The sequence below is a fragment of the Hypanus sabinus genome, chromosome 17 (assembly GCF_030144855.1).
Source record: "Hypanus sabinus isolate sHypSab1 chromosome 17, sHypSab1.hap1, whole genome shotgun sequence".
Classification (NCBI taxonomy): Eukaryota; Metazoa; Chordata; class Chondrichthyes; order Myliobatiformes; family Dasyatidae; genus Hypanus; species Hypanus sabinus.
Window position 1 is genome coordinate 40,723,234 of NC_082722.1, and position 14,940 is coordinate 40,738,173.

At 38.4% G+C, this 14,940-nt stretch overlaps 1 protein-coding gene across 1 annotated transcript in view; it reads left to right on the forward strand.

The window, feature by feature from the left end:
- The window catches only part of LOC132407188 (uncharacterized), a 545,618-nt gene that overhangs the window by 200,536 nt on the left and 330,142 nt on the right, over nucleotides 1-14,940 (forward strand). The gene's annotated exons all lie outside the window — the stretch shown is intronic.

Genomic DNA, 14,940 nt, shown 5'->3' on the forward strand with positions numbered 1-14,940 from the left:
CCAGAATGCCTCGTACAAGGATGCTTTTTTTTTTGGAAATTGCAGACACTGGGATTAAATTTCCTTCATCAGTAACACATTTTCTCACTGATTTGACCCTCTGGAGTAGTCCATAAAGGGTCACATAATATATGCCAGCAGCCTTGCAGAACGGAGCAAGGAATAAGTGTGTTCCGCTGTAATGAAATAGGATAGCAGTATCCTCCTAGGAGGGGTAGAGGTGAGGGGTGCAGAGGAATGTGCACAGGCTTGTAAGAGGTGTATACTGGAGGAGGCTTTGTTGTTACCCTCTCGGTGAAGAAACCTTTCCCCATCCTTGTCCTTTACAGCCATCTCCTTGTTCCGAAAGATTGCTCTCGATTTCTAGAATCCTTAATCAGTTCCCTTGCATCTAATCAGTAAAACCCTTCAAGAATATTGTACCCGTCAAGGACATCTTTTGCTTCTAGGTGCCAGAGAACACAATATGTCTGTTTGCTGCTTGAAGTTCAATATCTTCAAAAAACTACAGACATGGACTTGTACAAGCGCAAGGATGTTCCTTGCAAACCCTTCCCATGATTGAAGGAAAGCTGCTTATGTTGTAGTGTGATCTAGAAAGGTCGAGAAGTGCTCTGGTTTGTTTGTGTCTGCATGAGGTTTATCAAGCAGGGAGATGAACAGCTCATTGCTGAAGACAGCAGGAGAACTGTGCTTGACTGATCAATAAAATGTTTTGCCTGTTCCTTCTGTGTTAGTAATTTATTTTAATGAAAGAACAGTGCCAATCATGATTCAGCCCAATGCACTTGAAAGACTTGCCAGAAATCAAATTTGGACGTTACATCATTCTTCATGCTATGTGGGTAAGCAGGGTTCCATAGATTTTGAGAGGTAATATATGTAGATAATATACCTCGCTGAGGCGTGACAGTGTAGTGGCTAGTGTAATTGAGATTCGCTTCTTGTTGCTGTCTGTAAGGTGTTTGTATGTTCTTCCTTGTGACTACATAGGTTTCCTCTGGGTGCTCCAGGTTCTAAAGGTGTACGAGTTAGGGTTTGTAAGTTGTGGGTATGTTATTTTGGCTCCAGAAACATGGTGACACTCCACAGCATGTCTAGGTCTTTGATGCAAACGATGTATTTCATTATATGTTTAGATGTATGTGTGGCAAATAAAGATAGCCTTCGATCTTTAAAAACAATATTTTTACACGATTGTATCAGTTGGATATAAAATACGTGCACTTCATTAATAATGTCAGCTCACACACAGACATTGACAACTTTCATCTGTGCAATGATGGATTTTATGCGTTGCATTGACAGATTTCTCAAGCCTGGCTTGTTATAGTTATCATGTGATTGGCACATTTATCTGTCTGGTGAAATGATTGGAGATTCAGCACAGGGTCTCAATCATCTTCATTCTCACAGCAAATCATTATAAACTGCTGGTGAAAATACACCTCACAAAGACAGCTATCACACTGGCATTGTGTCTTCTGATGCTTGCTTTTCCTCTTTTTATATGCTTGAGAAGAGGCAACAGGTTGTAATATATTTTCTCTCTAAGTATTCATGAATTTTTTTTCACATCAGCAGTTGTTTTTACCCTTGGAATAAGCTGCTTCTCCAAGCTATGTGCAAAGTGCTTTTAAAATATATTGTTACAGCTCAGTTGGTTATATCGCTGTGTAAAGATCAAAAGAGAAGTGTTTAATTTCAGACAGAACAACCAAATACAAGTAAACAGACAGCGTTACAACTGTAGATCAATATAACTTTAAAGGAGCTGCTTGTGTTGCATTCAGAGTCTTGATATTGATCATCAGCTGTTGAGCCACAGGCGACTCTATGTTTGTCATTGGAATTCCATGTTAGAAAGGATTTGTTCCAAAGTGTTGGGTTACTCCATGGTGCTTGATGATGAGTACATTCATATAGGCTTTCCAGTGCTCATTTAGGAGATACGTGGGTCCACCCATAAAAGTGTAAGTTTGGCAAACAAAATACTCAGTTGTATCCTTAGTAGTGCAATTAATCAGCGACCCCAACTTCTGTTAAACCGTCTTTGCACTTGGCTCCAGCGTACTTTCCTTCCCATGATGTGCAGACTACATACCTATAATTGTATGTATAATGAATGTGGTGCCAGTATCTGAGGTGGTGACCAGTTTAAATCTCTAATCAAACTGTTAACCTTGCAGCTGGGAATTTTTCTATTCACTTGGGCGATACAGCGATTAATGACAATTGGTAACAGGATATCACTGCTATTTTCTAATATCCGTTCCTGATTGTCCTTTAGGAGAAAGTGATGAGCCAGTACTGATTCTGACTCTCTGTGAATTTAATAACTCTTTGGCTTTATTGAAGTCTTTATCAGAAGACAATTAAAAAACAATAATTCCTTTGGGTTAGGGTGGCATTTAGTGCAGCAGGAACGCTTCCTAGGACTACCTCCCCAAGGTCTCAGTCAGGGAGTGCCCCTGAGTATAACACTGGAGGTAGGCTTCTGCGCAATTTGCATTCAACTCATGATTCTGTGGGAGTTGAAACTTGTGAAGTTTTGAGCCAGGATTACGCGGATGTGCAAGTCACATTACACACTGGAAACTTATTTTGATGAATGACTCACTGAGCACCTGTATGAAATGGCTGCAGCAAACTGTTCGCAGCATGACTTAAAGCTGGTTGTCATTTTTGCTTGTGAGCTGCATTTTGAATTGAACAGTCAACATAATACTTAAGAATATTCTAAGTTCTTATTTTTATAAATGAATCAATTTGATCATTTAGATGGTTTTAGACTAAAACAGAAGGATTTACATGAAGTGGCTGTAATGCTTTCATCTAGTGACAGTCTAACTTCGAAGTTGAACTGGATACAGCTTAATTAGGCATTGTGTTAATGTAGAAATGGTTATTATTTGTGTACAGACAGGCATACTTAACAGCAGTTTTACTTGGGGCCATGTTTTAATTAATGTGAAAGGAATCCTCTCATAAACACTGAGTTTCATAAACATATTCCTCAAGGATAACAAGTAGAGAACAAGTTAGGTCTCTATTCATTGGAGCGTAGAAGGTTGAGGGGGGATTTGATCGAGGTATTTAAAATTTTGAGAGGGATAGATAGAGTTGACGTGAATAGGCTGTTTCCATTGAGAGTAGGGGAGATTCAAACGAGAGGACATGATTTGAGAGTTAGGGGGCAGAAGTTTAAGGGAAACACGAGGGGGTATTTGTTTACTCAGCGAGTGATATCTGTGTGGAATGAGCTTCCTGTAGAAGTAGTAGAGGCCAGTTCAGTTGTGTCATTTAAGGTAAAATTGGATAGGTATATGAACAGGAAAGGAGTGGAGGGTTATGGGCTGAGTGCGGGTAGGTGGGACTAGGTGAGATTAAGAGTTCGGCACGGACTAGGAGGGCCGAGATGGCCTGTTTCTGTGCTGTGATTGTTATATGGTTATATAAGGATATATTTGTTCCAACATACTTTTAAGTCGGTAGAAAGCTTGGCACCCCTAAGAAGTCTCAATTCCATGTTAAAATGGTTTGATGCTACAGTACCTCAAAGTTCAAAGTAAATTTATTAACAAAGTACATATATGTCACCATACACTACCCTGAGATTCGTTTTCTTTCGGGAGCTACAGTGGTAGTGGTTAGTGAGTCACTATTGCAGCTGAGGGCATCCGAGTTCAGAGTCATTTCTGGCATCCTCTGTAAGAATATTTGCATGGTCTTTCTGTGAGTGCATGTGTTTTCTCGGGGGGCTCTAGTTTCCTTCCACAGTCTAAAGCTGTACTGGTTAGTAGGTTAATTGGTCATTGTAAATCATCCTAAGATTAAGCTAGGGTTAAATGGGTGGTTTGCTGGGCAGCAGAGCTCATTGGGTTGGAAGGTTACAATAAATACAAATAAATGCAATAGAAGCAATGAAAAACTACACACAAACAGCGAATTAACAAAAAATAACAAATAGTGCAACTAGAAAAAAAAGAAAAAAGCCAAAATAATAATATTAAGTAAGTAATAAATATTGAGAACATGAATGGTAGAATCCTTGTGTGGTGAACTACATATACCTGTCTGGACATGCCCCTCTGCTGACTGCTCCTGTGGCTCCTCCCACAGACCCCTGTATAAAGGTGATTGGAGGCACTGCTCCTCCCTCAGTCTCCAGGATGTAGTGTGGTGGTCTCTTGCAGCTAATAAAAGCCTGTCGTTCGCCTCCCATCTCCGAAAGTTATTGATGGTGCATCACCTTGAAAATGAGTCCATAGGTTGTGAAATCAATTTAGTGTTGGGTTGAGTGAAGTTATCCCCTTTGGTTCAAGGGCCTGATGGTTATGGGGTAATAACCATCTCTGAAACTTAGACTCTATATTCTTTCCTGCTGGCAGCAGTGAGAAGAGAGCCTGCCCCAGATGGTGTGTGTCCTTAATGATGGATGCTCATTGGGTTGGAAGGTTACAATAAATACAAATAAATGCAATAGAAGCAATGAAAAATTACACACAAACAGCGAATTAACAAAAAATAACAAATAGTGCAAATAACCTGCAGCAATGCTCTTTGTAAATGCGCTGAATGGGGAAGAGGCGGGGGGAGGAAGCGGGAGGGCTTTACCTCTCATGGACTGGGCTGCATCCACTACTTTTTGTATGCTTTGCTGTGATGCAACCAGTTAATACACTCTTCACCGTGCATCTATAGAAGTTTGTCAAAGTTTTAAATGACCTGTTTCTATTTATTTATTTGCCTGTCTGTTTGTTTATTTCACTATACAGTGGGGAGTGGGCATTTCTGGCACTTTCAGTCACGTTACCCCAAAAATCCTACAACTCCAATTAACTCTAACCTGATTGTGAGACAATTTACAATGACCAATGGAACGCCTTTGGACTGTGGGAGGAAACCGGAGCACCCGCAGGAAATCCATGCATTCCACAGGGAGGACGTACAGAGACTCCTTACAGAACAGTGCTGGAATTGAACTCTGAACTCCATGATGCCCCAAATTGTAATAATATAGCAATTTTCTTAGAGATTACTAATACTATCTTAAATAATTCTAGTTGCATCATAATTAATATTGATACTCAATTTGAATACAGTATTTAGCTGGTGCTGTTATTTCTTGTGTGGACTAATATTTTTGTTTGTAGTATTACTTTTCAATTTGTATGTATCAAAATTGCTAGGCAATCATAGCAATTAGGAAGGCAAACAATGCATTGACTTTAAGCGTCTTTGAATACAAGAGTGGAAGGATCTTGCTCCAATTATTAATGAGACTGCAGTCGGAATGTAGTGTCAAGACCTGGTCTCTTTACATAAGGAAAAATATTACAGGATGTGTGATGGAGGTAGTGCAGTGAAGTACAATTAGATTGATTCCTGGGGTGATTGGTTTATCCTATGGGGAGAGATAGAGCAAATTTAGGCCAGCTGCATCTACCAGCGTTTAGTTACTTAAGAGGTAATCTTGTCAAACCATAACAACTTCATACAGCCCCGTGTAGATTAGGTATAAGATAATGATTCCCTGGAATGAAGTGTCTAGACCAAGGATCACAATCGCAAGATAAGAATCCATCTACAGAGAGCTGAGATGAAAATAACTTTTTCACTTGAATGGGAGAAATCCTTGGAATTCTCTATTCAGGCTGAGGAGGTTCAGTCACTGAGTATGTTCAAGATAGAGACTGACAGGTTTTTACATCTTAAGGGTATTAAGGGGAATGTGTAGAAAAGTGTTGTTGGGTAAAAGATCAGTTATGATGTGAGTGGAGAAGTTGGCACGTGTTGCATATTTGACCATTCCTGTTTCTATTCCTTTGTGTTTAAACTTGTCTCTTTAAAATTCCTAATATCAATTACTGCTTTCCCATTCAATGTTCTGCCTAGAAAGTAAGTACTTATCACTGGAGCTCTTTGAGGGCTCAGTAGTGGAAGGGGTGAGCAGCTTCATGTTCCTGGGCATCAACATCTTGGGTCATCTATCCTGCACCTAAAATATTGTTGTGCCTATGAAGAAGACAATGCAGCAGCTCAACTTCATTAGGAATAGGAAGACATTTGGTATGTCACCAAAGACTCTTATGACTTTGTATGGACGTGTGGTGGAGACCATTTTGACTAGTATGAAGGCTCCAAGGCAAAAGGGTTGCCGACTCAGCCATCTCCCTCATGAGTATTACCTTCCCCACCGTTGAGGGCCGTCATCAAGTGGTGGTGTCTCAGGAAGGTGGCATCCATACCTAAGAACCCTCACCTTGCGAGACATGCCCTCTTCTTGTTATTGCCATTGAGGAGGAGGTACAGGAGCCTGAAGACCCACACTCAATGCTTCTTACCCTCCACCATCAGATTCCAGAATTCCAGATTCCAGAATTAGACTATCTCCTTATTCCATTTTTTGCACTATTTATTCATTTTGTAATTTACTGTAATTTTCTGCCTTGTGCTGTGGCTGTCACGAAACAGCAAATTTCCTGTCACATAAGATGGTGATAAGAAATTTGATTCTAATTTTGAAGAGCCTCTGTATTACAATATTTATTTCTAAACTGATTTCAGCTGGAATTATTTCATGTGGATAGTGAATTGGCACCAATAAGATTCGTGATATGGTTAGACTTTGAGGAATCAGTGGTTTTACTCAGCAGCTGGTATGCTAGAGAGGAAACTGAAAGGAGGTATTGTTTTCTTTCAATGCATTGAACTACTACTCTGCATGAGACTGAACAACAGTGTAAAACTGACTGCCTGCTTGGGACTCAGGAACAAGCTGAATTAAGGATAGAAAGACAATGCTTACTGATTACTGTACCGTGAATGGAAGCAGAAATGAAGTTTCCAGATCCCAGAATATATTGGCCTGGATGTTGTGGTCAGCAGAGAATCGATATTTCTCAATAATAAACTTGAAGAAAGTTGCTCACAATGGTCTAGTGTGTCATCATAGAGGAAAATAAACAAGAAAGGAAAAAAAGCACATTTTCTTTTAGCATGTACCAAATGCTAAAGATTGGAATTATCACAACGAATTCATGTAAAAGTTTAAATATCATAAAACTGAATATAAAAAGAATTAGGATATGTTATTTTCAAAACTTTTCTTTGAGGGAAGTGCAGACAACGATTTTTTTATATCATAGACAATTCTGTATCTGAGAGGTATCTCAAATCCTGTGAGGCATAGATATGGTGAATGGTCACTGTCTTTTTCCCCAGGATAAAAGAGAGCAAGGGGTTTAAGGTGAGAGGGGAAGGGATCTGTGCAAGGAGAGAGATTAGTGGGGAGGGACGGATGCAAACTGCGGAGGTCATTATATATCATGAGTTAACATCATTTTAAAAAGATAATATTTACTAGTAAATTGGAACATGTCTGACAATTCTTAATTACTTTTTATCACTTTATGCCACACCAGTAATATTCTTTGAAATTTGACTACTGATGAAATCATGTCATAATCCCAGAGATCTAAGTATCATTCTATTGAAAATCCCAATTGGTGGATATTTGCTTTACATTCAGCACAAGAATATGTTGCAAAAGCCTTTCCTCTTTAGCAGCATACAAAAATGCTGGAGAAGCTCAGTGTGTCAAGCTGATATATAGACAGACATTAACAGTCAACGTTTTTGGCTGTGCCCCATCATCTGAAATGGAACAAAAGAGCAGAGAAGCTAAAGTAAGAGGGTGGTGTTGGGGTAAGAATGTGATCTAGAAGGTGATATGTGAATCCAGATGAGAATCTATGAAGACCAAACCCGCAGTCATCTCCATTTTTTGTGTGCTGCTAGATAGATCTTGAAGATACACTTTGGTGCTGTATGTGAAGAAAATGTCCATCAAGTAGGGTTTTTTTATAGATGGTACTCATACATGTAGAATTTTGACATGGGAAAGATGGGTAGGTGGAGAAGTGGGAAGGATGCGAGAAGCTGGGAAGAGATGGGTTGAAGAAGTGAATGGCTGAAAAAGATGGAAATCTAAAAGGAGAGGACAATGGACCATGGAATGAAGGGAAGGAGGTGGGGAAGAGGGTGAAGAGTAGGTTGTAAGGGTAGGGGAAAGAGAAGGGGTAACCTAGCTAGAAGTGGAGGGGAAAACAGAGGGAGCAATTACCAGACGTTAGACAATTGCTGTTATTTCATTTTGCTACTTAACAAGGTCTGCTATTTAGCAGAGCTTGTTAAATTGGTGAAATGAAATAACAGAAATGCACACTGCAGTTTATAAATATGATGACAGCTGGATGTCCTAAGGTCTCGCTGTTGGCCATGTAGTAAATCCTGAAATTTTCGATTGTCAAACAGGAAACCTGCCTCTATTTAAACATAATTTCATTTTATCAGTTGCCTTTGAGCACATCCAAAAATGTTTTGCCAAAGGTTGACAAGTACAGAATTGAGATATACACTTTCTTGTCTCCATAGACCAGAACCACGAATTTAAAAGAAAAGGGAATTGCTGATATGCCTTAGCAAATGCACACATGCAGTTAGCTTGATCAAGGAACATAATCACGAGCACGAAACGTTTTGGTGGCTTACAGTTGCAATAAATATAGGTCAGAGCTGTAAAAAAGGCCATCACCAGCTGTTATACACAAAAAGAGCGATTAAGATAAATTTCTATGGAAGACGGCTGGAACATAGAAGTTCATTATTGATTCCCTTGTTTATAATGGCAATAATTGGAGTGCAGGATATGGCATTTGAAGACCTTTTCTGGGATTGAATGTTATGGTGATTTTTTTTCTTCTTACGAGGTTCCTTTTAATCTGATGTACATTTTAATTCAATGGATGATGAATAGCAAAATGATTTCAGATCAAACCAATGCCAGCTTCATTATATGCTGTATAAAAGAAATTAAGAAAAAATCAGATCCTCAAGGGCTGGATAATTTACAAAGTATCACTCTTTGCATCTTACAATGTGGATAAAGGACAGTCCAAAATTAAGGTAAACAGTAATGTAAAACAAATTAACGGATCAAGACATTACCTTCAGGCTATCATTGCTGGCTTGATCATCATAATTCTCAGCAGAAATTCTGATGAAATTTGTTTTCATTTCTTCAATACTCAGGAGCTCTAATTAGTCGCCCATTAGCAGAGCTGAAGATGTGTTTTGGTTTGCTGAATTGGTAGAAAGGCATAGGTGAAAGCTGTGATATCCTCTACTTGTTAAATCAATGCTATGTCAAAACAAGTCCAGTACTGTTTGTGTGCAAGTGAAATAATTGCTCCCTTTGTACATAGTCAAGCATGACAAGGGAGAATACATTACAGGATGTTCTAAAAGCACCTGTGGGAGCCACAGAGTTCTCTGATGTTCTGAATTCAAAAGACTAATGGCATCTGCATTATGCAGATGAAGTGAGTTTTGCATAAACTGTCAAGCCTGAATTTTTCTTTTTATTTTTATTCTGATACAGGAAATTGCCTTACTTCAAAATAAGAAGCCGTGTGCTGTGACTTTTTTTATATAGCCAGAAACACGTTTATTCATGAAAGAGTTTTTCAGCTTGCACAATGTTCAATAAAATGAATGTAAATAATAATACGTGCAACTTTTCTTATTCTTTTCAAACATCTTTCTCAGTTTATCTGGATTTGATTTTGAGCACTAGCTTGTGTCCTATGTGGTTATTAGAGGTTGATTGTGTTTAAGCAGTGGATATATTAACTAATGCAGTTTGGCCCGTGGTTGAGTAATGAGATACTCTTTGGCAAGATTTTGTTGCCCCTCTGCTTGCAGCATTGTATATGTTACCCGAGCCAGGCAGGATGGACTGTATGCAACATTGGAAATGGCACTCTAGGCACAAAAGATCACTCAGTCTTTGAATATCTCTCCTTTACACTTCTACCTATTTTTTGCTTTGACCCTGGATGAAATATCTTCAATTGGATTCCTTTTATGTTTACCCTTCTCCAAGCAATCAAGAGATCTAAGTCATAAATCTAAGCAAGACACAGTTTTGGGAATTTCTGTTTTTGATCTCTCCTTTGTGCTTGAGCTCTCATTTGCTTCAAATAACTTTGAACTCTGCCATTAGGACAGTGCCTTGTGGATATGACTGGCTGAAATTAGTAAACAAAGTTGCATTTTCCTCTATGAGGAATCTAAATGAACTTGCCGCATTGATTTCAAGGATTTTGGGAATGTATTGGAGATTGGGGACATCTGAGAGTACCAGAAGACACAAACTTAGTGGTTGAATGATTAGTCACCAATGGTGGGAGGCATGATCCCAATAAAAGTGCACAATAGCATGTGATTCCCTTGTGATTAACTTGAGTCTAGTCAGCACTATGTGGAGTTGCTGGCATAACTATTGTAGCAATACGATTGCATTTTACAGTTTATCTTAACTCTAGTTGAGTCACTAATTCATTGGCTCTTTGTTTCTTTGGATAAAGTGAGATCATTTATGCATGATTGTTGAATAATGAAAGATATGCCTTGAATTTTCAATTAGACTTTGTATCTTCCACATTTTCAACCATCTTTGATAGTGGGCACGTGATTCGTCATAAATTGTGACTCAGTTAAGAAACTAATTAATTTGGTGAGCATTCCAATCTTTTGCAATAAATTACTGTGGAACAGTTCTATTCTGATCATATAGTATCTGACTATGGCTTGTATGTGAAAAGGTTAACAAAAAAAAGCAGATAAAGATCAAGAGAAAATGTTCTACTGTGCTTATTACCACAGAGCATGTGACTTCTTTGAGAAGTAATTAAGATTTTTTGGGCTCCTGTTTTCTTGTACTTCTGCTGGGGTTATGGAATGCCAGGTGCATTCTGCAAGCTGCATTCTCCTGAAGGCTGAGAAACCATTTCTTTACATGTACTTTAATATCCATAAAACTTTAATCTTTTGTAACCATGTGTCAAAGCATCCTTTCTCTTAAGCATTTTTATTAAATAGTAACTTTAAAGAAAATTTATGTATATTAATACTCCAGGATAAACAGTTTAAAAATATTTTGAAAAGCCCCTTGCACTATATTGAAATAATGGTCATCTGCAAGACCCCAGCAATGTTGTGTTTCTAAATGTTTCAGACTTCAATTGCCATTAGAATTTAAAATTAAGCCTCTGCTTTTCCATTTAGCTGTAAGAATGGCTGCATAATGACACCTTTAATTGCCTATACTGTATGCTTATTCAATAGTATGTGCTAGCCACAACTCACATGGACAATTACAGAGCCTATTTGAGTATGTCATGTTCCTATGTTGTGCTTTTAATAAAACAATTAAAAATGAATTTGCAGAGATTTGAGACAGAAAACTGCAGCTGCACTTTGAGCAAGGGGATTGCTAAAAGTATTAATGAGCCAGACACTGAAGAATTCTCCACAATGTCCAGTAATACGGGCGAATACATTATGCTGAGGATTAATCTACTTTCATGGGTACAGCATGAGATGTCTGCTGAAGATGTGCTCTTTGGAGAGGAGACAGTCAGGTTTGTTGGCAGCCTTGAAGAAGAATTCAGAATGTATGCTTCTTTAGGAAGAGTGTTGCAGGTGGATGATAATGAGAATTTAAAGAAAGGATTGCTTGGCAAAACTTGGCAGGAAATTTTACAGTTAAAAGTTTTCTGAAAAGAAAATTAGTGACAAATTAAGTTTCTCAGCTTTTTTATTGGGAATGTACAATTGATTTATTGATTCCCATCTTTTGAGCTGGATATTGAGATTCAGTAAAATAAATGGAATAAGCTTAGTTCCTCCCTATAAATATAGTTGTCTAATCAATAAAACCTAGCATATCATTTTATACCCCATCAAAAAAATCACAAGTACAACATAAAAATATCTATAGAAGACACTATTTTAGAAATTTATTCACATTCACTTGCACTAAATGTACATCGGACATATTACAGACTGCTTCCTAAATTTTATTTAATTGGCTCAGATTTTGAGATAGTAATGGAGGATAAACCTGTACAATGTTCTGGCATAGAAAAACAGAAAATAATTCTTGGTGAAAATGAAAGACTTAGTGGGAACGTGCTATCAAAAGTACTGGACTGTCCTAAAGATGTCTCAAAGCTTTTCTGATCTTACTTAAAGTCATCGTCCTACTAAAAGTGGAAGTAAAGGCAAGCTTTAGAATGGATTATTTACAGAAATGTAACTGTAGGAATTTCAAATAAAGGTCATTCTTTTAATACCATAGAGTTAGTCTTCAATGAACATAGATATTCCTCATTTAAAAACATTTGATTCATGAATCTTATTAGAAGATCATTGACTCTTTAGGTTATGAGTCTTCAATTTATAAAGCTATTTTAACAATAACAAGTAGCAATCCACTCTTTTTTCACAGGAGTATTTCACAATAATATTCTCACCATACGTTTTGCCCAACCTCTTCAGTTTATGAAACGAAAAGTGTCCTCTACATCATTTGAAGAATGCATGTAATACTATTGCAGAAAATAAAATATAGTGAAAATGGTTTATTTTCAAGCTTAGTTGGAAATGTTATTCAAGAGTTTGCCAAGTTTTCTTGATACGACCAATTTTTTCTGGTTTGAAGAATTGTAGGCATCACTCAAATATTCTGAGAAAGAGCTAACAGTGAATTAAGACCATTTGGGAAACTATAGGAATATGGCATTGAGGACTGAGTGATTGAACATAATGACATTTTCAGTGGATGAGACAGAACCCGTGTCAAATTTGCAAAAACCTAATATATGCATTTCAAATCTCCATGAATTTTCTGAAGGGGCAGTATCTGTTTGAATGTGAAAAATTTAAAAACGAGTACAAATGCTGGAAATCTGAAATGAAAAACAAAAATGCTGGAAACATTGGCGTCTGTAAAAAGAGAAATTGAGCTAATGTTTCAGCCTGAGATGTGACTTCAGAACTGGGAGGGTGAGTCACTTTGAGGTGCACAATTTTGAGGGAGGGACTGAGCAAGATGTATCTCTGATGGAGTGAGACCAAGTAAATAAATGTGGTAGTTAGAGGCAGATTATTATTGTGCATTTAATATTTCAGTAATATTGTAAATATATTGTTTAATTAAGCATACTGGATGATGCTACAACAGTGTTTAAAGATGGCATTGAAAAACTCAAACATATCAAGGTAAAATAATGTTAAATGAAAATGCTACACTCAAGTTTTACAAGCCTGTCCCACTTCTAAACCATCTGTGATGAAGTAGTCAGTGAGCTAGATCGCAAAGAGGCTGAAGGAATTCTTTCCAAGGTTTAGTGGAGCCCTTGGGTAATGACAGTGGTGCCTGTAGCAAAGAAGGATGGGTATGTTAGGATCTGTGTTGATTTTAAGGTAATCGGCAACCCTGTACTGAAAGTAGATCAATACCCCTTGCTCAGGATAAAAGATACCTTTGCAAACCATTCTGGAGGGAAACAATTCAGCAAAGTGGATTTAACTGAGGCCTACCTCAAGATGGAGATGGAAGAAAAGTCCAAAGTGTTTCTCACCGTACTCACAAAGGGCTTTATCACTATTTTTGGAGTGGCATCTGCAGCTGCACTGGTAGAAAGCTGTGGGCCAGCTGCTGCAGGGTTGCCCAGGTCCTTAGTGTCACCTGGATGACATCACTGTTAATGGCAAAGATAACAAGGAGCATCTTCAAAATCTCAAGGACGTGTGAAAAAGATCAGAGAGACTTTTAGATAGGTTCATGGAGCTTAGAAAATAGAAGGCTATGGGTAACCCTAGGTAATTTCTAAGGTAGGGACATGTTCAGCACAGCTTTGTGGGCTGAAGGGCCTGTATTGTGCTGTAGGTTTTCTATGCTTTCTAATATTATGGGCTCAGACCATAATGCAGCAAATGTGAATTCTTTTCACCACACATCCCTTTCTGTGTTCGTACCATTGATGCATAAAGAATACAAGTGTGCTGAGAAAACTCATGCGGTGGTGGAAGCCCCAAGGACAAAGGATGTGTACAGCTGGGGTCTTTTTTAGAATTTGTCAATTACTATAACAGGCTCCAGCTAAACCTGGCTACCTTGAACAGATTACTGCAGATCTGGAAGAAAGGGCATTGGACAAAGCAGTCTGAGGTGGTTTTCCAAAAGGCAGAGGAAATATCGACATCAGACACTGTACTCACATCATCCAGTGAAGCTTGCCTGTGATGCCTCTCCTTATGGTTTAGGTGGACTCATGTCACATGTTATAAGTGATATAAGTATACATCTTTTGCATCAGGTTCCCTTGCCACTGCAGAAGAAAATTACACACAGAATGACAAACAGTCCTCGAGTCTTTTGGGGTGTAAAATGTTTCAACAAATACCTGTATGGGAGATTTTCCCCTCAATACTGATCATCAACCTTTAGAGTTTGTTTTCAATCCACAGAAGGGTTCCACCAATGGCAGAGCATGATTACTGAGATGGGCTGTTTCTTGGAGGACACAACTCCAAGATCGAACTCAAGAGAGGACAACTAATCTTGGAAATGCTGATGCATTGTCCCGTTTACCATTGGAAAAGGAAATACCTGAAGAATTTACTTAAAGAGGACACTCTCCTTGACGTATTCTCCCTAATGCAAGTCAAAAGTTTCCCTTTACAATAGAGACTATTCAAAAGGAAAGCAGAAAAGACCCCACACTGTTTCGGTCTTTCTTGTCGCACAAAATGGCTGGAATATGAAGTAGATTCTCCAGTTCCCCCATTTTTACCAATGCAGGGATGCACTTGACTGCTTTCAGAACTGCTTTCTGCAGTCTGAGTCAACTCCTACAACCATCGTGGAGGAGGCCCCAGAACCTGAAATTTTTTCACAATCGCAAGTCACTCCTGCTAAGTAGAGTGATCCCTCTTGTTAGGAAAGACATTATCCCACAAAAGAAATCCTCCACAGCAATTACATTTTTGGGCCTGAATGGGACAATTTATAATTTACTATGCTGT